This window comes from Oenanthe melanoleuca, chromosome 3, assembly GCF_029582105.1.
Source record: "Oenanthe melanoleuca isolate GR-GAL-2019-014 chromosome 3, OMel1.0, whole genome shotgun sequence".
Lineage (NCBI taxonomy): Eukaryota > Metazoa > Chordata > Aves > Passeriformes > Muscicapidae > Oenanthe > Oenanthe melanoleuca.
Window position 1 is genome coordinate 49,430,078 of NC_079336.1, and position 22,837 is coordinate 49,452,914.

General features: G+C 37.3%; 1 protein-coding gene across 1 annotated transcript in view; it reads left to right on the forward strand.

The window, feature by feature from the left end:
* NKAIN2 (sodium/potassium transporting ATPase interacting 2) overlaps positions 1 to 22,837 on the forward strand; it is a 506,767-nt gene that overhangs the window by 332,399 nt on the left and 151,531 nt on the right. The window lies entirely within an intron of this gene.

Sequence of the window (22,837 nt, forward strand, 5' to 3'; positions counted from 1 at the left end):
ATTAATTCTAAATCCCAAATATCCACCTGCCTGCAAAGGTAGATGACTTAAAAACATTCACAGCACTAAGATTAGGGAGAAAAAGCCAATCACCAAATATCTCACAAGAATAATAGTGAGACAAACAGGAGGGGAGGATTTTAAATACCAGGGAAGTTGCTTTCCTCTTTTTAGAAGATCCAGCATTCTCATGTTATTACTATGTGGACTTAGAAAGACAAAGATTAGTGACTGTTTTCCCTACTGTGACATTTTATAATTTTACTTCCCTATTAGAACATCCTGCTGGATTTGTAATAATTCAAAAATGTAGTTCCATTTTAGCTCCTTCATAAGGTGGTTTCCTCAGGAGATGAGGGAATGGTGTATATAATGGTACAGATCTGTAAAAGGATATGAGACAGAATGCAGAAACAGAGAAGCTACAGTTGAAAGGGAATGTTAAAGGTCATCTAATCTAGCTACCCTGCTCAAGCTGGTCTACTCACAGCCAATTGCCCAGGGCTCTGTCTTGACAGCTTAATATCCACAGGGATGGAGACTCCACAACCTCCCTGGGCAACTTGTGGAAGTGCTTGGTCACCCTCTTAGTGAAAAAGTGTTTCCTGATGCTCAGAAAGAACCTCCTGTATTCTGCTGGTCCTCTTACTGAGCACCACTGAAGGGACCCTGATGTTTTGCACCCTCTCTTCAAGTATATTTTATATATAAAAGATCTTCCTGAGCCTACTCTTCCCTAGGCTGAAGAGTCACAGCTTCTCAGCCTCTCCTAATTTGACAGCTCACTCTTGATCATCTTTGTGGCCCCTCTCTGGAATCTTGTCAATATGTCCACATTTGCCTTCTACAGGGAAACTGAAAACTGGACTCCACACGCCAGGAATGGCCTCACCATTGTGAGTGGAGGGGAGAGATCATCTTCCTTCACCTGCTGACAGTGCTCCTCCTGATGTAGCCTAATGCTGTTACTTCCTAATACTGTCAGCCAGCTTCACATGAGGGTGTTGTGCTGCTTCATATGCAGCTTGATGTCCACCATGGTCCCTCTTTCCTTGACAGAGGCCCTCCAGATAGTCCTCCTCCAGCATATACACTGGTGCCTGGAGTTATTCTTCCCCAGGTTCAGGATGTCACACCTTGTTTAACCATGAAGGGGTCAGAGTAATGATGCTCAATTTTTAAAGGACAGATGCTTTTGCTCCTTTTTCAGACATCCTCTCCTCTGTTTGCACTTTAAGTTGGGTCTTGCATTATTATCAAGAAGTACCCTTTTCTCAATTTGCCTCCTAACATACACCCATTCAAATCTTAGCAAGGAATCTGCCAATTTGGACTAGAAAAGATGCAGTCAAGAGCTGTGAACCAATCAGGAATCACTTCATTTGGTATGATCTTTAATTTCTTCAGAGAAAGCTGATAACTGAAGGTCTTTGGATTCTTAGCATGCAAAGACTATTAACCTTCTTTATTTAACTGCTAATTTTGCGTTTTGCAGAAAAGACTCTCCATTAGCTTTCATATTTTTCTTCTTTTACATCATACTTCCTACAACTAGAGGAATTGTTATTACCATAATAAATTATGTCTAACAGTATCCATGAAAAAAACTTTGAGGAGAAGAATTTTTTTTAATCATCTAATCCTGAATCTTAAAAGCTATTTTGGACTTGCATGGGTTTATGTACTAGTGTTAATTACAGAACCAAGTAAAATATTAATATTTCCTTTTTAGAATACCACAGTAGGTGTAGAGGTTGCACCATATATAATCTGTGTTCATAGACAAGCATGACTAATGCAGTGTACATCAAAAGGAATCTGTCCTAAGGCATTATGCATGAGTCACAGAAAACACAGTATTATTTCTAGAGTAATAATTAGACAAGAAATAGCAGACTCCTAAAATTCAATGGGGTCATTTAGTTAAAAAGTGTATTCTCAGTTTTTGTTAAGCTACAGACTGGGGTTATATGTGCTTGGTTCTTTTCCTTTCTTTTAAATTCTGTTAAACAACCACATGCAATGGAGCCATAGATTACCATAACATTAGTCCATAACCTCAGTGAGGTAATAAGAGGTGTCTGCAGTTTCTGTTTTGCAGTCATGTTGCCTGCATATTCTGGGAATCATTGTGGTGAAAATAAACGTCTTTGTAATAGACTGCCTGCCTTATAGGAGAATAATCCTTATTGTATCACTGTAGATGATACAGACAACCTAAAAATACCCAAAAAACACTGCTTCAAAGGTGGCTGAGTCCAGATAGTCAAATAAAAACAGGTAGGAGATTTACCTTTTAAGTAGGGTCAGGAGTCAGCAAACCTTCGCCATTTTTTTCTTCTGCTTTTAAGGGAAGGAATAATACAAGAACTGCTGTCTTAGGTTCCTCACAAATCACACGGGTTTTTTTTTCCTTTTCTTTCTGGAATAGCACAGCTTCTGAAGAAAGGGTGTTTTGAATCAGGTGCTTCTTTTTCATGCTGTCCCATATATATTCCTGAAAGAAATACCTCTCTATTTTTCCTTTTTTTTTAATTATTTTTCTTTTTTTCTAAAGTGGTGGACCATCATTAAATGAATATAATTTTTTGTTATAGTCTGTGGTGATATGTTTGCTTAATACTTTCCTCTACTGTTCAGGAACAGCAACTACTGCAAAAATCCTGATATTTTGAACTATTAGTGAAATTTTATACAGAGAGGAAGTCTAGGTTTATTCAAGAACATGCTTACTCAAAACAAATAATCTACTATAAAAGTAAAGGATCTCTAAATGTTAATGTCATCATTTCTTCATACATTCCATAAATCTGAGAACTGTCAGGCAAGAGTTTCTTCTATACAAAGATAAAGATATTTCAACACAGGTTTTGAAGTAATAATGGGGAAATTTTTTTCACTTGTCCATTTGTGTCTTGCTTTTGTTTTTCTGAGATGTCTTTCATCTATTAATAGTATAACCATAGACACAGGGCAACATAAATTAATGATCCTAATATTTCAGTTGCAAATTGTATTTTTCACTGCTCCAGTTCTAGAAATAGCAGCCAGACCTGAGTTAGTTGAAATTGTTGGCTATTATCTAACACTAGTGAGCTGGAAAAATTGCTTTAAAAACAAACCAGCAAGTTAAGCAAAACTAACAACCCAAAAGTGGGGGAGGGGTGGGGGGTGAAAAGAAAGAGGTTTTTTCCTAGAACAGTTTTCTATTTAGGCCATTAATTACCTCATAAAATAAATCTTAAGAAGTCACCTTTGTGATGTGGTGTTTGGTTATCCTTTTCACTGGACATGCGAAACAGGAGGGTAATTTGAAATTATTATTTTTTTTAGGACGCTCTGTGCTTTGCACAGTGTAGTCAATATACAGAATCTGATTTTATCCTGCAGCAGAAAATAAAATACATTAACATTAACAAAGTACTTTGTTGATACTTATCTTATTGAAGAAGAGGACTTCGGACTGATGCCAGCAGGTTTGGTGATTAACTGAGGTCAAAAAACACAATGCTGTCAAAGACTCAACTTCTTCATAATGCTGGTGTCTTTTTATACCCCACAGAGATAATGACTGGGTTGCTAGGAAACTTACTCGAGTTTAACAAAGGGTAATGTAGGCATCTTTTCTATGGAAATGATGCATGAGCCAAAAGCAATGTTCCTTAAGGAGCTACTTACCCTAAAATGCTTTTATTTTGTTTTACAATGAGTGGACAGGTGCACTTGTCTCTTCACCGAAATATTTTAATGTATTCTACTCTTGCCAGAGTGTATAAATGTACATTAATCAAACTCCAAAGGGGATATTTCTCTAAGACTTGATTGGATCATTCTGTTATCAGAAACACATAAATGTTCAAACTATATCAGTGGAAAAACCAAGGGACCTTACCTCTCTTGCCTGAATCTGTCTCTAACAAATTCTGCAAATCTAATATCATGTAATCAGGAAGTTGGAGGGGAAGAGAGATATTCTTTGGTTCTGTTTTTATGAAGGAGAACCTTAGTTCTGAATACCTTTTCCTTAAGACAAACCTGCTTTTGTGCAGTTTTTTGGTGCTGTCCCTTCACCTCTCCAGCCTTTCCTCTACAGCTCCAAAATAGAATAGGCAGCATTAAAATGTTCTTGTGCCTTCCCCCTCTGAGCTGCCACAATGCCCAGGGTCATTCAGGCAGCTCCAGGGGTGGGTGGCTCACCTGGTGGTGGAGTCCCTCAGATGATGCCCTCCTTTCAGCATCACCCTCTGCACAGGATTTAGAAAGTTTCTACCCAGGGATTTACCTATATGAAGCCAGTGAAGACACTGATATGCCTTCTTCTTATTTTTAGGGGCATTTCCCACCAGGCCACAATTTTATATCTATTGCCCACACAGTCAAGGTGACAATTTGACTTTGCAACATTTTTGTGAAAATATTCTACACAGACATTCTGTGTGCTGGTTGAATTCTATTGGTTTGAATTGTATTAAAATTTGCTGTGAGCTTTCTCTCCTCGGAGTAACCATGGCAGCATAATTACCTTACCTGTTATTTCGTTCTTCCCCTGTTATCAATATTTTTTCTAGAGGATCAGAAGTATATATAAAAATAAAGCCCCACATTGAAATAATATTAGGGGGCTTTGATGACATTTTTACCCTCAGAGTTTTATGACCACTGAGAATAGATTTGTTTTTCTCATTGGGAGTATGGCAGCTATTACTTGCACCACTTTAACATTGTTGAGATCATAGAAATATCATCAAACTGATGTCTGATGCTCTTCAGCAGAAAAATTTATATCTATTTCTTGCTGTCAAAAGAATAAGCTTAAAATAACTAGTCCAAGATAAAATGAAAACAGATCTTATGGACTTCAACCTATAATCAGGGCTCCTGATTACAGTCAGTATCTGAAATCATAGATATTCAGAATACTGAGCATGGGTTCCAAGTTCACTGGTGAATATAATTTTTTAGTTTAAAATATCATCTCAGAGGCAAAATATTTCTTTTAATGTCAGTCAAAAGTTCTCACTTCACCTATTAAACAGATTATCTTAAGGACAGTGGAAATTCCTCTGTAGAACTCAAATCACATGCTTCTTTTTGGTTTTTTTTTAGGTTTTGATTTTTTGGGTTTTGTTTAAGGGGGTTGAATTTTGGGGTTTTTTGTTTGTTTTGTTTGGGGGTTTTGTGGGGTTTTTTATTGTTTATTTTCGTTTTTGGTTGGTTTGTTTGTTTTGTTTTTTTGTGTGTGTAATTGCTGGAAATAAACCTATGTTAAAGTCAGGAATAGCTCCTTTTAGAAAAAATATGTATAATGTGAGCAAGATTAATCTAAAACAGTGGTAGTAAAGAAGTATTCCAGTCCTTGGACATCCCAGAAAAGGTAAATATAAGACTTAATCAGTTATTAATCTATACCAAAAAAAATTCACCAATTAAAACCATGAAAGTAATGAGAACAGCATTTTTATTGTTATAGAAACAATTGCAGAATTGGGATTTGAATCAGAAAATTAATGTAACTGTCCTGACTATAAGAGAAGGAAATGAAAAGGTGAAGGACGGGAGACTTGTGAAATTTTGGGGAATTAAGTCTGATGAATTCAGAAAGGTCATCTGAAAAATAAGCAGTTTATATCACACCTGTCTGTATATAATACATTCTATGATATTATTCAGATTTTATATGTAGGTGTGCAATGATTCTAACTGTAAAAGGAATAACAATATTATAAATGTGATTATTTTTCAGTGATTATAGCCAATTTGTGAATTTTTTCAATTCTGCATTACTGAGTTTGAAAAAAAGAGAATCTAGGGATTGTTTTGAAAAAGAACTGAACTAAGAAACACTGATCCTTCATGAGACTCACTGAATTTGTGTTGAACTCAAAAAGCCCAGAAAATTGGTTTCTTTGAATTCTGCAAGATCAAATGTGCCACTCACTGAAATTTTGTCTAGTGGTGAGCAGAAAATTGATGAGTCTGATGATCCATCAAGACACTTTTATGTCCTGTCTTTATTGAAACATAGTCACATGTTAATTAATGTTTCTTCTCAGACCTTTTAGCAACATTTTTGCATCTGCAGTATTCAATAATAGTTTTTATTCTTTCTGAATAAAACACTGTAGAGATCAATCTGTGCTGTATGACGTAAAAACAACTAGAAGGCAAAGCTTCAACTTGATCAAAAAGCTAAAATTTCCTTTTGTATTAATGAAATTGTCTTCAAGTGAACAAAATCAACATTAAAAATAGTGACTGGAAGGCTTACATTCACAGATTTGCTAGCAAATTTGGCAAGCAGGAAAAACGCAGTTATAAAGGAAGAACCAGCTTAGGTCTTGTGAAGGTTATGATGATCTGCAACGTGTATTGAGCAACAAAAGTACAAATTATGGCTTTAAACCAAAAAAGGTTATTCAGGTTCCTCTGACCACAAATATATCATCAGACATCACTGACTTAAAAAGTCTTTAGTGCTCAAACATCCTGCACGTGTCCAGAACTGCTGTTGTTTGAGGATCCCACTTCACACCTAAGCTGTGTTCTGTGTGCCTGTATTCTGCCTAGAAAGTAGGTCATGTGGATTCAGTTCTTTCCTTCCTGTAACAGCATTCAAAAACAAAAAGTGTCCCAACTCCTAGAGGATGCCTTAGTCAACAAGCTAAAAAATCTCCACCATTTTGAAGGAGGGATTCTGCAGTGAAGAACTCAACAGAGGGAACTTGTAGAGGAGGGAGCATGAAACTACAGCCTTGTAAATGATGCAGTCCTTTTATGAGAAAAATATACTAATTCTTTTCTGTTTGTGCATTTTATGTTTCAAAGCCACTGCTAAAATATTGAATAGCATCTTTCAGAGAGCATATCCAAACTCTGATCTCTTCTCTCCTGATGATTATCTTATTACTGAACTTCCCAAAGCCCTGTGGATCCATACTCTTTCCTGCAGTGATGCAACTTCAGAAACATAGAAGGAACTTATCTCTGACATAGAATAGCAAATAGCATAACACCTGGTACTTTTTATGGAAATGCAAATTTTAGGTTGGACTCTCTCTCACTTTTACATTGAAGACCTGACAGAAGGAGGTGGATATCAAAGAGAAAGAAATGTTTAACATAGGAGTGAATATAAGATTAACACAAGGTATTTTTTTAATATACAGCCTTTTTTTTTTTAACATATGACCTAACTATGCTTGTTCATTGTGTGAGATTTTTAGGTTACAGTTCTAATACTTAATCCAGTAAGTCAAACTTTCATTTGTGATCAACATGCTTAAAATTCAAACCTTCCAACACCTAACTTGTAGTCAGCCAAGTTGTTCATTAGACCTATCACTACATAACTCAACCACTAAAGCAATGCCAGATGGTTTATCAGGCATGACATCTGAACTAAAAATCCATGCTGTGATCCACAAAGTTAGCTGCTCTCACTGCTGAAATACCCCGTGCAGAACTCTGTATCCAGGTTTGCTAGGGCATATTTTGTAACACAGGGATGGCAAAACGAGCTCAGTGCTAATTTGGCCCTACAACTCCGTTAGTGCAGCCCAGCAGGAGATTTTCAGAGCAGAGTTTTTGGTGCTGAGGACCTGACTCACACAGCATGGAGGGTTCAGGGTCAGACCCTGTGGCTTTAATGCCTGCAGCAGTGAGAAGTCATTGGAATGCTTCTGGAGTACCTCTGGGGGTTTTTGCCCAAAATTAGGTGTCTTAATCTTGCACTGGATTTGTTTCTTGAATTCAGAACCTGGCCGTGATGAATCTCCCAAAGGACTTTATAAGTACCAGAAGAGTATCCTTGTTAAAATCATTCACAGTAGGATTATTCAGATCAATGTAAACCTTTATAAACTGATCTTTTAAGAGGAAATATATTTTGAAAGGGCAAGTAACTTCAGCAAGAGAATGTCAGTGTCTCAGAATAGACTCAAAAACTGGCTTCCCTTTGCAGGGAAACCAGACTACTTAATGCTGTATGCTACTTGCAGAACTGCGAGTTTTTAATTTACAACATGAATTTATTTTTGGTTTTGGAATAAATATGTTTATGGAGGAAATTTAGGATTTTGAGTTCTACAGGAACTATCCAGTAATATAGTAAATTTTAGAAACTATCAATTTGCAGGGAAATCTTGCAGCCAGTGAATAATTCTCTCTCTCTTTGGCTGCTGTTATTAATTCCTCTCTTGCAGAAGAGCAGTAACTCATTTCTCCATGTGCTTGAGGGACAGATTTTTCCTCCTCTCATGCACAGAGACAGACAGTGCCTCCACAGCTGAGGGGCTAGGGTCATCTTGCTTTATTTAAATCACTTCTGTTAGCTTTCCAGCCCTCATTTTACTCCATCCACTTCCTTTTACTTCTTTCTGCATCACTTATGGAAACTGAAGGAACAGATCTACCTGCTTTACAGTGACAAGAGTCCCTCTGTAACAGGCAAAAAAGAAATTAAAGATACAGATGGGAAAAGGCAGAAGGGCTGGAAGGTCATTAGCAGGCACATCTGTGTTTTAAGAGAGAAGTTAAATGTAGGAGAATTGAACATTAACTCAGCCCTCTGGGCCAGCAGGCAGGGATGGGGAGCAGAAAGAAGCTCCCATAATCCAGGGGAAAATGGTCAGGGATCTGCTACACCACTTAGACACACACAGGTCTGTGGGGCTGGATGGGATTCATCCAAGGGAACTGAGGGATCTAGAAGTGCTCCCTGAACCACTTTCAAACCAGGAAGTAAAACATTAATTTTACCTGAATTACTACCTCAACACTTGAAGGCAGGCTGAATGTCTTTCAAAAGTTTTGGTTGTCCTCAAGCCTTGATATAATCCTATGATCTGATACTCAGAAATCTCTTCTAATTTATACTGAAAATCTGCATTGCTGGAATGATGAGAACTCATTGCAGTGCCATTGGGGTCTTTGCATTTTAAAACAAAGAGTAATCTAACTAAAAAGTGGACTTGTCTTTTTTTTTTCCTCTGCTGTTTTTATAAATTATGCAAACCATAACCCATGGCAGGTTACTGCACAGGATTTAGAGAGCAAGGGTGTTCTCTGTTTTCCATTCCTAATGATCCAGGATTGATTTGATTTGATATGATTTTGAGCAAATTTAAAACTAGAATTATCAGAGATGACTTTATGTTCAAATTGTTTTGGTAAGTGAACTAAATTAACTTCAGTACTGACATTTTAGCTGACTAATTTAGTGTGTTTTATTAATTTATTTATTTTTTTAAAAAACTGCATTCTGTGGTCCAGTCATATTACGAGCTGGATTAAAAAAAAAAATTGTTTTCATCAAATCATCAATTTGGAATTTATACCTTTAAGTTTGTTTGTTTGTTTGTTTGTTTTTGGTTTGAAAAAAAGATTCTGAAGTATCTTTTCAGAAGTTTTAATCAACTTTTCAATATGAAAAAAATGCTTTTGATTTGAATCTCATTAGTAAGTATAATAATAACTAAAGTTCAATTCTTAATTCCATTTTTGGTGATGAAAATCAGATAAATTACTTTTGTACAATTTCAAACTATTTTTACACAATTCCTGAGTGTTAATGTTTTGCCATTGATTTGAGAAGTACTTTTAAATTTATTTTTCCAACTGATATCCATGTAGGAAATTCACATCTTCCTTTTTCTAGATAAATATAGACAAAATATAATGGATGGTTTAACTGGAAAATAAAAAAAAAAAAAAAGTTTCTTTTCCAGATTGCAAATACTTCAAGGTATCATTTTTGCACTTTGCATATGTAATAGGAATGGCTAATACCATTCCTTTCTTTCAAACACTTCACCTGTGCTTGACATGGAGAAAATGTCATTCATTATGTGGCTGCTAACACAGTTTCTGTTCATTGACCCCAATTACACGAGCTATCACAGCTCAGGCTTAAGAAAGCACTCAGGCACACACTTGAGTTCCATTAAAGGGACTTGCTGAGTGGCAAAGGCAGACACAGGTTTGAGTGCCTGCTTGAGCAGGGCCCATCTCACTCCCTGGCCCTGCCAGCGCCGATATCTCGCTGCACAGCAGAGACCTGATTCCAGCAGGGCAGCTTGTATGAATAAAAGGTCAAAACTAAGTACCAGTCTGAATACTGGCAGAACCAGAAGCTGGATGTCTTTGTAGTTACCTACAGACAGCTGCAAGCCAGCCTCATCTGCAGTGCAAGCTGCTGTCTGCATGCTGCCACACCTGCAGGCTCAAGCCCTGAGTGCTGTGTCAAACCTGGAAGGATTCTGTTGCACTATTCCCTGAGCAGCCACCGAGTCTGCTGCTCTGGGCCATCGTGCACCACTGCACAACTGGGATGATGGATTTGGGGATGGCACACAGGACAAAGAGAAGCCCTGGCAACAGAGGTGTCCGTGCCTCTGCATTAGGCAGCTGTGTCTCAGTGACAGAGAAAACAAAGCAGTTAAAAACATCATTCACAGCTGCACAGTTCGCATGGAGCTGTCAGAGCTAGGACATTGGAAACACCTCCTCAGATCACACATTGGGCAGCCTTTCCCCAGTCTCCCTCAGTACCACTCACTGACAGGAGGGGCCAGGGACAGCAAGGTGCTTCCTTATGAAACAGAGAAATGAAGTCCAGGGGTGATTAGAAAAATTAAACGATTTTATGGACTTTTTTTTTCCTCCAGAGAAGGGAAGCTAAGAGTGAGCATTTATGGTAAAAGAAAACCACCTTGTGTCTGCACAGAGCACACAGTTTTCAGATGGGTGAGGGATTTATAGGGAATTGGTATCAGTAGTTCTGCATCAAAACAGAAGCCAAATTTACAGTATGTCATTAACTCCCCTTTGATTATTCTGTGAGATTTTTGCTGAAGTGGTTTTTACTCTCACATGACAGTCCATTGAATTTAACAAAAACATCCAACTCCTGTCATTCTTGACAGACTTACATGTCCTTGTAGATCAGATTATGCAAAACAACCTTTCTGTCTATTATGGCCCTAAGAAATCAATGCACTGATGCTTCAGGTGCATAACTTCTTGTTAAAAATACAGCCTGGCAACAAGGAAACAAATGTATAAATTACCTCTGGGCCAGCCATCCTATGTATTTTTTTTGCTAAACTGAATTATTTCCTAGGCACTTGCTGCAACACTCTCATATCAAAACAGACAATACAACATCACGATTTTTCAGGATGAAGAAAGGAATTGTAATGAAAATGCCGCTTTTAATAAGAAAGCTCAATAATATTCAGTCTTGGTTGTTCCAGCTGAGATATTAATGTCTCACACTTCTTTCTGGAATTCAATAACTGAGTGAAAAAGGTAGGGATCGAGGGGTTAAAAAATACTTGGCTGTGCTAAGCATATGAGGTAACAGGAATTATTGGGAGAACTGATCTAACAGCAGTTGCTCTTTAAACATTTTTTATAATATTTTTTGAGTCAACTGAAAAGGAACTCCTTACCTGCCTAGAGCATAAAAATGATACCTCTATATAATGCAATATAGAAGCTGTATCACATAAAGAGCAAGAAAAAGTTCTGAAATATTTGGAGGGAAACATCTTTGTACGACCATTACCTGTACACAGGCACAGTGATTGAATGCAACTGCACCTCAAAGTCATGGAGTAGTATTGGGGAAGACCTGGTAGTCAGATATTGAAAAAACCAGGTTTTGCATTCACGTGCCATTTTCTGCTTTAAGATGCTCTATTTGGCCTAAAAAACACTGTAGAGAGACCTGCTGACTTCACTGACTGCACTTGCTCTGTGGAGTTATGTGCCCAATGTAAAAAAACAGGAGCAGAAACATTCTGTTTCACGAGACTGTCCTGTGCATAAAATTGAGTGCTTTTATACTCCAGGAGATTAAATCCACTATATTCATCTATGTGTGATCAATAGAGATATTTCAGTTAGAGACTTGGGTGTGAATAAGGACAGCCTCAGCTGAGGATAATGCTTCAGATGAGAGGAACTGACTCCTTTTCACTACTTTCCCCTCCGTCTAAAATTGCTGAAGTAAGATTGCTGCATAAGTAGCAAATCCTCATATATCAGAAAGAAACTATGGGCAGCAGCTGAAAGGCTTTTTGATAAAAATTTTGACATGTAGCCTTGCTAAATTTCCTTATCTTTCCACTGAAGTAATGGTATTTTTTGTTTCTTCTTTTGTTTGTTTCTTGTTAATAAGAGTTTCAGAATACTTGGGAAGACTAATGTTTTGCTTATTTTATTTTTTCCTTTTTTACTCTTACTGTGGCATACATTTTGATACTTCAAAGATGAAAAGAAAATAAAAAAGAGAAAAAAGTAATAAAGGAAAATAAATGTTGACTGAAACATTTAATCCCAAGACATGTTCTTTTTGAGCAAAAGAAAAAATTACAGCACTACTATTTCTCAAATATCACTTTGTTTACAAAACTGTATCATTTTTTAAAAAAAGTCCTAAATTTTAAAGTGTACATTTTGTGTTTTAAAAATTAAAAACTTGAGTTTTTTCTTTTAAGATTTTTTTTCATATTATACCCTTCAATTCTAAAAAAAAAATTAAACAAACAATGAAAGGAAACCTAAATGTTTCAAGTTATTTTAAAATCCAAAGGGCCAAGCAAAAGCTCATACCAAAAATTGTAGCAAGTAAGAAAAATCTGTTGGAATGTAAGTTGTCTAATTCAGGCCCAAAAAATGCATTCAAACTAAGTTGTACAGAATTTAGGTAAATGCCTAACAGACTATGCTTCATTCATTTTAAAAAGTCAACAGCTATTTGGATAATGATGGTAGTCCTTTTCTTTTACAAATAGTGTAATAATGAAAAAATTTTCCTTGTTGAATCTTAGAAAAAGGTCTCTAATCAGATTTCAGGGTTTCAAATCCTCATCTACTACTTTAATGGAAAATTTCTTTATTATATGGGGTACAGAACAGCTGGGAAATAAATGGGTAAACCAAGGCTGGGAAACAGTGCAGCAAAGTATACAAGATTTATGACTGAAGAAAGGAATACAAAAGCATCAAACTCTTTAATCAAAAGGTTAGCTGACTCCCCTTGAGGGAGGAAGACCTGGGGACCCTTATCCCCAGGCTGTTTTATGCATTCTCACTAGAGAATTAATGAAAATAATGGAGAAAAAACAATAAGGTGAATAAATCACTGCAAGACAGATAAGGTACTTTGAATAAAAAACCTGCTATTTTCAGTTTTGTTTTATTTTGGTTTTTTGGGTTTTTTTAAGGAAGGGAGGATCTATGATTGTTCATGAGACTGCTATTGCAGGATGGCATGACATCAATATAGGTGATGCACTGGATCTCCACTCAAACTGTGTTTCAAAGATAGTGAAATTTCAAACCCTTTTCATAAGCATTGTTTGGGGTTTACCTAAAAGTTACATAAGCAAAAAGTTTGAATGGCCTAAGCACAGATTAACTTAATCTGAAATTGACCTTTTGGAGGTGATTCAGTTCATTCCCCTGGCTCAAAGTAGAATCAACTATAGCACATTGCCCAGACCCATGCCTAATGAGTTTTGAATATCTCCAAGGATGGAGGTTCTGCAAACTCTCTGGATGTTCTGTACCAGTTCTATTTAAACAACACAGTAAAAAGTGTTTCTTGATATTCAGAGGGAATCTCATTATCTCTTCTTACCAGCCTGGCCCATCTCAGCTTTCTCAGTCTCTCCTCATAAGAGAGATGCTCCAATCTTTCATCATCATCACAGTGTCCGTATGTCCATCCCTGTTTTCTATAAGGGAGCCCAAAACTGGGCCCAGAACTCCAGGTGTGACCACCATTGCTGAGCAGCTTCCTTGAATGGCTTGTCCTGCCTAATGATCCCAGGATTCCATTGCCCTTCCTTGGTATGAGGGTGTACTCATGGCAGGGCTGAGTGTACTCAGGTCCTTTCCTGCAAAGATTCCTTCCACATGGTCATCCTCCAGCCAGCACTGGTGCTTTGGTTTTTTCTTCCAGAGGTGCAGCACTTTGCCCTTCACTTTGTTGAGCTCTATCAGGTTTCTCATCATCCCTTTTCTTAACCATATATACAAAATACAATTATTCTCAAGATACAGCACTCAATCTTATATGATTGCAATTTTGCAAGTCTTTGAAATAACAAGTGCTCTAACAAGTGAACACAAGTGAGGCCTTGTTGCAAAGTAAAAACTGGTGGTTTATTTTTTTCTTATTCTGATCTCAGTTTTCAAAATACAGAAAACTGAACCATTGAAAGGTTTTGAGCTTTTCAAGTACAGTATAGTCTTATGGATGCCTCCTGTTGGCTGATTTAGAATCCATAGAAACAAAGAATATCTGCTTTATTATTATTATTATTATTATTATTATTATTATTATTATTATTATTATTTAACTGTCTCTCAAATGCAATAATAAATGGACTTTTCTGTACCAGTGAAAATCAAGGATCAAACTGGAGTTTTTGTAAAGATGACAGACAGGATATCATTGAAGCAGAAAGGCTTCCCTGCCCATATGGAATTGTTTGTACCTAAATAAAATTGTTTGTACTGCCACCCTCCTTAGGATTTCATATTCTAGTGATCCAGTTATGGTGGCTTAATCAATCCCAATCTTGACATCAGTCTAGTTTTATGAGCTCAAATAAATGTATTTCAAAAACTGATTCCTCAGCTCTATGATTCCTCTTGTTATTCCAGCTTGTGGATTCCAGCTCTAGTTATTCCCAACATCTAGGCCAGTGTCAGAAGTGTCCATGAGCAGTATGCTTGAAATCTGGGTGAAGAAACACTAATTGCAAAAAATAAGAAGGTTTGGGAAAAGAGGCAGGACACCAGTCTTTGTGCACAGGGCTGGAATTCTTAATGTAATTTTACCACTTCTGTAAATAGCTCTTATAAATAAAGGGACAACTGGGACTTGTAAAGAATAGGTGCTCCAATGTAATTGCATAGTGCACAATGCATGAAAAAAATGTAGAAGCTCTCACAGCAAGGAAGAAAGGGTGATTAATAGGAAAAGAAAGCAACATATTGGAACAGAGCAGGAGGCATCCAGGAAAGACTCAGACTACCTGTAATCCTTATTTCCAGAAAATAAAGCACTCTTGCATAAACAGGAAAGTGGTGGTAACAAAAATTAAATCTGTGTTTGTAGTGATTATGGGTGATGAGGGTAAAAAATGAGGGTATTAAGATGAAGTTCATTACTACCCCTTTTAAAGGACAGATTAGGAAGTCAGTGAGACAGTGTGGCTAGACATAACTTTCCATCAAATGGCTGGCAAACACTGGAGGACAGCCACACAGGAGAGAATAAATTGGATATGAGCTGTGTTCTAAGGAAAATTGATCTGCTACTGATATTGGGTGCCCAGTCTCAATGTAAATCCCTGCAGACTCCCTCTGTAGTGACAGAGAGTAACAAAACTTCTCTCCAAAAAAAGGTCAGAGATTATTTATCTCTTTTAGAAATCTTTAGTTTGTTCAGTGTTAGTGAAACTGAAAGGTTGGGTGGAAGAGATTTCATCAATAAAGGCCAAAAAAACCAAAAAAAATCACCAACCTGTCCTTTTTTGGAAGCAGAAATGGGTCTCAGGAAGTTACTGGTCCCTAAAGCTGCCACAAGACTGTACCTAGGAAGTTTGTAACATGTTTTCTTAGTTTTTCTTAGTTTTTCAAGTGGCTCAATAGCTCTAGATAGTTTCTTCCAATTTTCACTGCCTTGAATGCAAAGAAATTGCTATCATGGGGAATAAATTCAGTAAGGATTATTGAACACATGTAATCTACTGTGCTGTAAGAGTATTTTAGAAATTAAAGGAAATATGCTCTCCCTTCTTATCTGCCTTCCAATGCAGCTGATTCTGGCCATTGACAGAGACAGGACACAAGTCAGGATGCATTTTTTGTCTGACCCATTTGTTCCTTTATATTCTTTTCTTAGTTAGGATATCCTGCACAAGTCACTTCAGGAGAGTACAAAGTTTTCAGAAAGTTAGAATCAGATGTGAGATTTGTAACACCAATTTCTAGGAGGCATTATTTCAAAGCAACAAAGAGTTTAGTTGCACTAAAGTGGCTCCCAAACAAGAGTGACCAAGCTACAAAGGGTAAAAGTTAAAAGGTGGCAATCCTGTTGGAGAATAAGAGCTTCTGGCTAAGCTTCAAGAGCCCTAGCAGCAGGACAGAAACACTGAGTGTTTAGTCATACAATGTCCACTACAGTTATCATTGAGATCAGCGTGACTGGAAGGAAAACATTCACTTGCTATCCAGTCAGTGGTGGGAAGAGAGTGAGAAATAATCCTTGTCATCCCTTCAAGGCTTCTTGTATTCTGATTATCCCAGCAGGGCTGTGTGAGACCAGCACCAACAGCTGTGCTCCTCCCAGGCAGTGTCAAAGTTGGCCAGGGATGGCCAGGCTTTTAGAGCACAGTACATTTTATTTCAGAATGAAAGAAGAGAGGAAATAGATAACAGTGCAATAAGCAGCTTACAGTCACACTTTGCCTTCCTAACACTGCCTATTGCACCTCTAGGAGCTCATTTTCTTCAGTCTGTGATTTTTTTGTTCTGATTTAAGGTCCCCTATCCTACCAAAGCAATATGTATTATGGTAATCTCTGTGGAAGTTATGGATATAGGAAGAGGTAACACATATCTATACAGAAATACATATAACTCTTGTAGTACACTGATGCAATACTTTTTGGATAGTTCACCATATGCCCTAACATCTATGTCAATAGAATATTTATTATTACATTTTTCCAAAATATCTCATCTGTTATAAAGGATGACATCCTTTCAAATGCTGCATTTTGCAACTATGCTATTAGATCAGTGAAAAATTTCATTCCAGCTGATTTGTGGAGGCATTGTAACCCCTGCTACACTGAAAAGCAGAAGTATTGTGCTGGATGAGCATGACCAAGTCATAGTGTTTTCGAATAAGAAAACATGATGATGACAGTGGCAACATGCAGTAATTTGATAAGAAATTCCTGAGAAAGTCAAGGTTTATAGATGTTTGCAAACATCAATTGCACCAAGCACTGGGGAGCTGGACAGAGAAATCCATTTATTTAATTTCAATGCAGCACCAAAATATTGTCAAACTGAAATAGAGTTATAAGGGCCTTGGACAGTTTTCAAATAGAAAACAAAAGCATAGTGCTAGGAAATAACCACTAAGACAGCAAGACAAATATGGAATAGATCCCACAGTGGAGCACAAGATACTACAACATGCAGTACTTTATTGGTTTTAATGTACCTCAGAGGGAAGAAAATGGCAAATCTGTGAAGAAAAGGCAACGCTGGCCATGCTGGAACTTCCACAACCTTCTAGGAAACAGTAAAAGACTCACATGAAGTGGGGTTCTGCACTGCACATAAACAGTTTCTCAAAATGTGTAGAAGATATCAATAGGAGTTCAGTGATCCTGTTCACACCTGTCAGCACCTGCAGGAGAAAGTGGTTTCTGCATGTGAACTAACAAGCTTAGCTGAGCAGGTAGAGTGCTCCAAGAAGGAGAAGAACACCCCATAAACACAGAGAAAGGAATATAGGAAAAGCAAAGGGCAAAACATTTACTCATGCCAAAGAGAGTGCAATGTCCATTAGAGGAATCACAAACACTGCAAAGAAGGTTTGAGATAATGTCGTGCTAAGCAGGCACCCTTTAATAAGAAAGGAGCAAAGGTTCTGAGACTGAGAAATCCTGATTGTTTCAGTCACATTTGAGCTAAACCGAGTGAAAGACAACAGGCTGAGCCTCAAAGGCTTCTAATTGTGTTATACCACTACACTTTAAAGTATTGAAATAGGGAAAACTATCCTGGGAGCTCTGTCTCCTCTAGAGAGAGAATAATGCAAGAAAATAATGCAAGAATAATGCAAGAAAAAGGATATTATTTTGGTCAATGCAGCAGAAGATTTATTGTGGTTATTAAAGCAAAAAAATGTTGGGTTGAGGATGAAAATAATTTTGTTAACTTCCCCCTATGTTGAATATCTGGTATCAGCAAGTTAGACCAGAAGTTTCAGAGCCAAACCCATTTTCAGGAGGGAAGAGAAGCAGAAGGTAGGAAAAAGGATTGCAACTGGTACCTGGAAAACAGACTACATGTGTAAGCAGCTGTAATGGTAGGCAACTGCAGTGCCTTTGTAGACAGGTTTTATTTAATGAAACTTGTACTTTAGTCTTTTACATTCTTGTACAAAACAAGCAAGAAACATCAAGATGAAGATGAAAGCTTTCAAAACATGAAAATAGAAAACATTTTGACTCCCTTGCTTTCCCTTAGGCTGTCATCCTGTATGGGCTGGAGAAGGGAGCAGCAAAAGCAGGGCTGTCCTGGCATGGGAGGTTGAGCTGAGGGGATCTAGGTGACCACAGTACAAGCAGTGCCCTCAAGGACCTGGGCACAGCTCCGTGAAAGGTCTTGCTGACAGACAAGAGGTAATGGGTTATGTCCATGTCCTTCCAGGTGAGCAGCAGAGCATGCCACAGCCAGGGTTGAAGGCAAGGATATCCAGTTCATAATCCTGCAAGCCAAAGGCTTATATGTGGTCTGCCCTACTCCTGTGTGTGGATCCAGTTTCTTGCAACTTAGGGTATTTTGCAATAGGGTTATGTTCATTACTCCAGAAATGTTTAGTTAAATGCTAGCATTGCTTAATTTTCTAAATGCACAGGACCACGTAATTCAGATTCAAGCTAGTGGCAGATGGCTCTACCATGCTTTGCTGAACTTCTTGAACTGATGAGGATACATTATTTAGAAAAATGTAGTCAATAATTTATCACAAGTCATATGGTATTAAAAGGCCAGTGTTGCAATAGTGCACCAGAAAGCTTTGCTTTCCCTGGGTTAAAGTACACAAAAAGTGTGTTTTATCAATATTTAAGGACTGTTCTGTAACTGGCTGGACCGAGTTCTTATTCATAAAGTGTAACAATATCAGACATATGGGATAAGGGTCCTCAGTGAATTTTGCAGTTTGTAATGTTAAACAATGGCTTCTCAATTCTGTGAGACTTTAATTCAACAAAATGAATAGTGTGAAAACTGTGTAAAAGCACAGATTTTATAGTTTTGTATGGTTGGTACAGATTAGTGAAGTGAAAATCAGAGAGATTTCCACTTCATAAACTCATTCATTTGTGTAGGCAGAAAACACAGCCAAAGAGGCCTCTTGGGGATGTGTGGTGCTTCTGTTGAGTCAGTGAAAACCTCAGACTTGCCCAGAAGAGGGAAGGATTGTGGCATGGGATAGTACCTTGCCATTCCTGGAACAAATGAATAGGAAGCTGGGTGTTCTGCAAAGAAGGATTTGTCGCTATAAAACTTTACATTTATCACACAAAAGGTTATTTCTATATTGTTGTATAGCAGCCCTGAAAGCTATATAACAAACCCTTCACATTTGGCTACAAAAATTTTGTCTCAAAATAAGTATTTTTCTGATGCTGCAAGCTGGAGCATCATGCTTCCTTACCAAAGTTTACACAGAAGCTGATAATATCTTCTTCAGATTTTTATTCTTTCTAAAGCACATTCTGAATTGTGCTTGAAGGCTGTATATAACAACTCATTGAAAATTAAGAGCACCTAGCAGTAATTTCTTACTTTGAAAGCAAGATTCTCTGTCTGGCTTAAATTATTTTCAACAGGAATTGCCAATGATTGTATAAATTACTCTAGATGAAACATACTTGCAGTCACTAAAAACAATAATAGGTTCCAGAAATGCACCTTAGCACCCCAGTGGGATTTAAAAATGGAATATAAAAGTAGCTGAAGCACCAAGCTGGTCATTTGTTAAATAATCCTTTGGTTTCTTACCTTATTGAGCCTCACCTGCCTTCCCTTCACCACTAGAAATGTTTGTTATCTTTCTCTTACCTCCCCTTCCAGATGAAAGAAGAATTATACTTATCTGCTTAGAAGTTAAAAGCACCATGTGCTGCAGCACTAGGGAAAACATTTATGATGTTAAAATATTTATACAGCTGGGTTCAGTGAGATGCAGCATCTCCTTTTAGGTTAACAAGCTTGTCAACTACTAGTTAGAAAAAAAATATAAGAGATACCTTTTGAGCCAAAACACCCTCAGATAATTTTCATCACAATCTTATGAACCACGTAATTCACAAAATTATTTAAAACCATATGCAATGCCACATCCCAAATACAAACCAGGACATGCACATAAATGCATGGAGAATACACATACACTATTCTTAAGTGTCTGTGCTTGGAAAGATTTTATTTTAATTCTAACTCTGGGAAGAGAAAATATTTCCAATAGAACAGGAAAATTGGATCCTTGTCTAGGTGAAACCAAGATCACCCATTTGTTGCTCTTTGTAATCTGGTAAAATTGGAGAAAGCATTTTCCTCATAGTAACAGCCAGAGCTGGATTGCTTTGATATGTCTTAGATAAAGCTGTTATCCCAGGAGTAAATTAAAGGTTAATATACAGTATTTATTCCAGTCAGTCATATCATTATTTTTGAACTGACAAATAACATCTGAAATTACTAATTTCAAATCACTAATTTAGAAAGCAGGAAAAAAAATCTATATGCATGACCTTGTTACTGCATAATATTGCTGGCACATTTCAGCACACACAGAGTGGTAGCTCACTTAGAAAACCTGGAAAACAGGAAGCTGGCAAACCCCCTCATGATGTATGCCTGTCTGTCAGTCAGGTGCATATACATAAATCTCCTAATTTGGAGAAATTAATTTTCTGTTTGAGCTGTTGGGAGGAGACAGTCTTTCTGGACAGACCCCAGGCAAGCCACTGCCCTACTCTGGTTCAAAAGCCACCAGGGTTTTGTTCCCTTCTCCTTCTCTGCCCTCTGTAAGACAGAGTCTAAACACCACAGTCTGTGCCTGGCCATTGCTGCAAGCACCTGGAAACACTTCATGCTCTGAGTTAGTTTACCAAAAAGAATTACCACAAGATTGTCTAGATTAGCTTTTCAATTTTTAACTCCATTTTGTGGTTCTGGAAATGGAGTCTGGACAGTGTTTAGTGCCCATGAATTTGTTTCCAGGGAAGTTTACCTATTCCACAGACAGCCAAGGGTGAATACTTATGCAAGATTTTCTCACTGTGGATTTGGACATTGCTCCCTGAAATGCTGAAAGGTTTTATAAATTTTGAGTTTGTGATTTAGATATGATTTCACAAAAATGTAATATTGTTAAACCCTCCCTGAAGTTAATAAACAACTATTTCTATATTTTAAAATTGTAAGGATTACAAATAGGTGTCCATTGGAGAAAATTACACTCCTGACAGTTTTACTGCAAACAAATGTATGAAAAAATGTCTGTTTTATTTAAAAGCCATAAGGGGTCACTTGTGGGATCACTGCCCTGGAGCAGACCTTCCAGTTCCATCTCTAATTTGGGCACAAGTTGTGATCTGATTAAGAACTGAAACCAAATTATAAGCAAACAAATGAATTTTCCAGAGTCAAGTCAGTTTTATGGATTAATCTGGATTGCTTGGTGAAGTAGACTCATCTGAAAAAATGCAAACAATACAAAATCCACAGTCATGCTTCCAAGAGAAAAAGATATAAATTGTTCCTGTGAAATGAAAGAATATTTTTGATTGCATTGATGTTAGACAAAATCTGGAGGCACAAGAGATGAAGGAAAGTCTCAGTTAGCTACTATAGCTCTGAGGATAAAGACAACCTGTGGGTATAGAACACTGCAGCTGTAAATGGATGTTGGTCTCCTGGATGCAGTTCTGCTGTTGACATTTTTAGAAAGGTAGTGAACAACAAGAGCAGTGAGAAAAGAGTGATTAATAAAACATAGCAAGAAGTGTAGGAAACTCAGTCTATTCAGTATGTTCACTCCAGTATAATGACCAGAAAAATTCTAGCAGATAATTTTTTCATAGGAGAACTCAAAGTTGCAGCAAAAACTATGATTGAAAATTTTAGGTAGATAAATTCAAAGGGCTTGTTTATTAAATAGGAGTAATTAACTTTCCCTAAAGAACCTGGAGGAGCCTTCATAGCTTGAAGTGATTAAATCAGTGCTGTATGCTATTTTGAATTCTGTGCAGAATGTCACTGAGCAGTATCTTCATACTTGGTGGAACAGTCTGAAGGTCTCTGTCATGTTATGCAGAAAATCCCATTAACACTCCCCTCTGACTTTAAAAACTACATTTCTGGTAATGTTAAGACTTCTCCATGAAGAAAAATGCTCTGCAACTTCCTGAACTTCCTGGTGGCATTTAGCATTGCCTATTTCCCTTATATTCTGTTGCCTAGTGAATAGAAGAGTAACCAAGTTCCAAAGGAGAAGCCTTGATTGTATGTACATTCATAGGGGGGCTTTTCTGTGGATGTGTATGACAAATTAGGATGTACAGCTTTTTTGATATCTTACCTTAACCCCTGAATCATTGTTCACTCTGCATATTGAGGTTTGGTCTGCAGCTATCTGCATTCAGACAGGAAATAATTACATTTACATATGCAAACAAAATCATCTTCAGTAACCTAGGTCTTGGAAGCAAGGTCATTGCATTAAACTGATTAATTTTATCAAACTATCCTTAGGGGAAAAAAAAAAAAAAAGGATGAGAGAAAGGAGAGAAAGAGAACAGACTTATACATACTTACCTGTGCTGCCATAGCCATTCAATATGTGCTATATTTAGAAGCAGGAATCAAAAATTTTGGGCATGATTTACGTGCTTAGTTGTGGAGTCTAATTCTAATTGCTTTTACCTTCTTTGGGGATTATTATCATGAGGTGAGACATCACTCATCACATATAATAGTGCCACAATTAAACCTTTCGACAGCA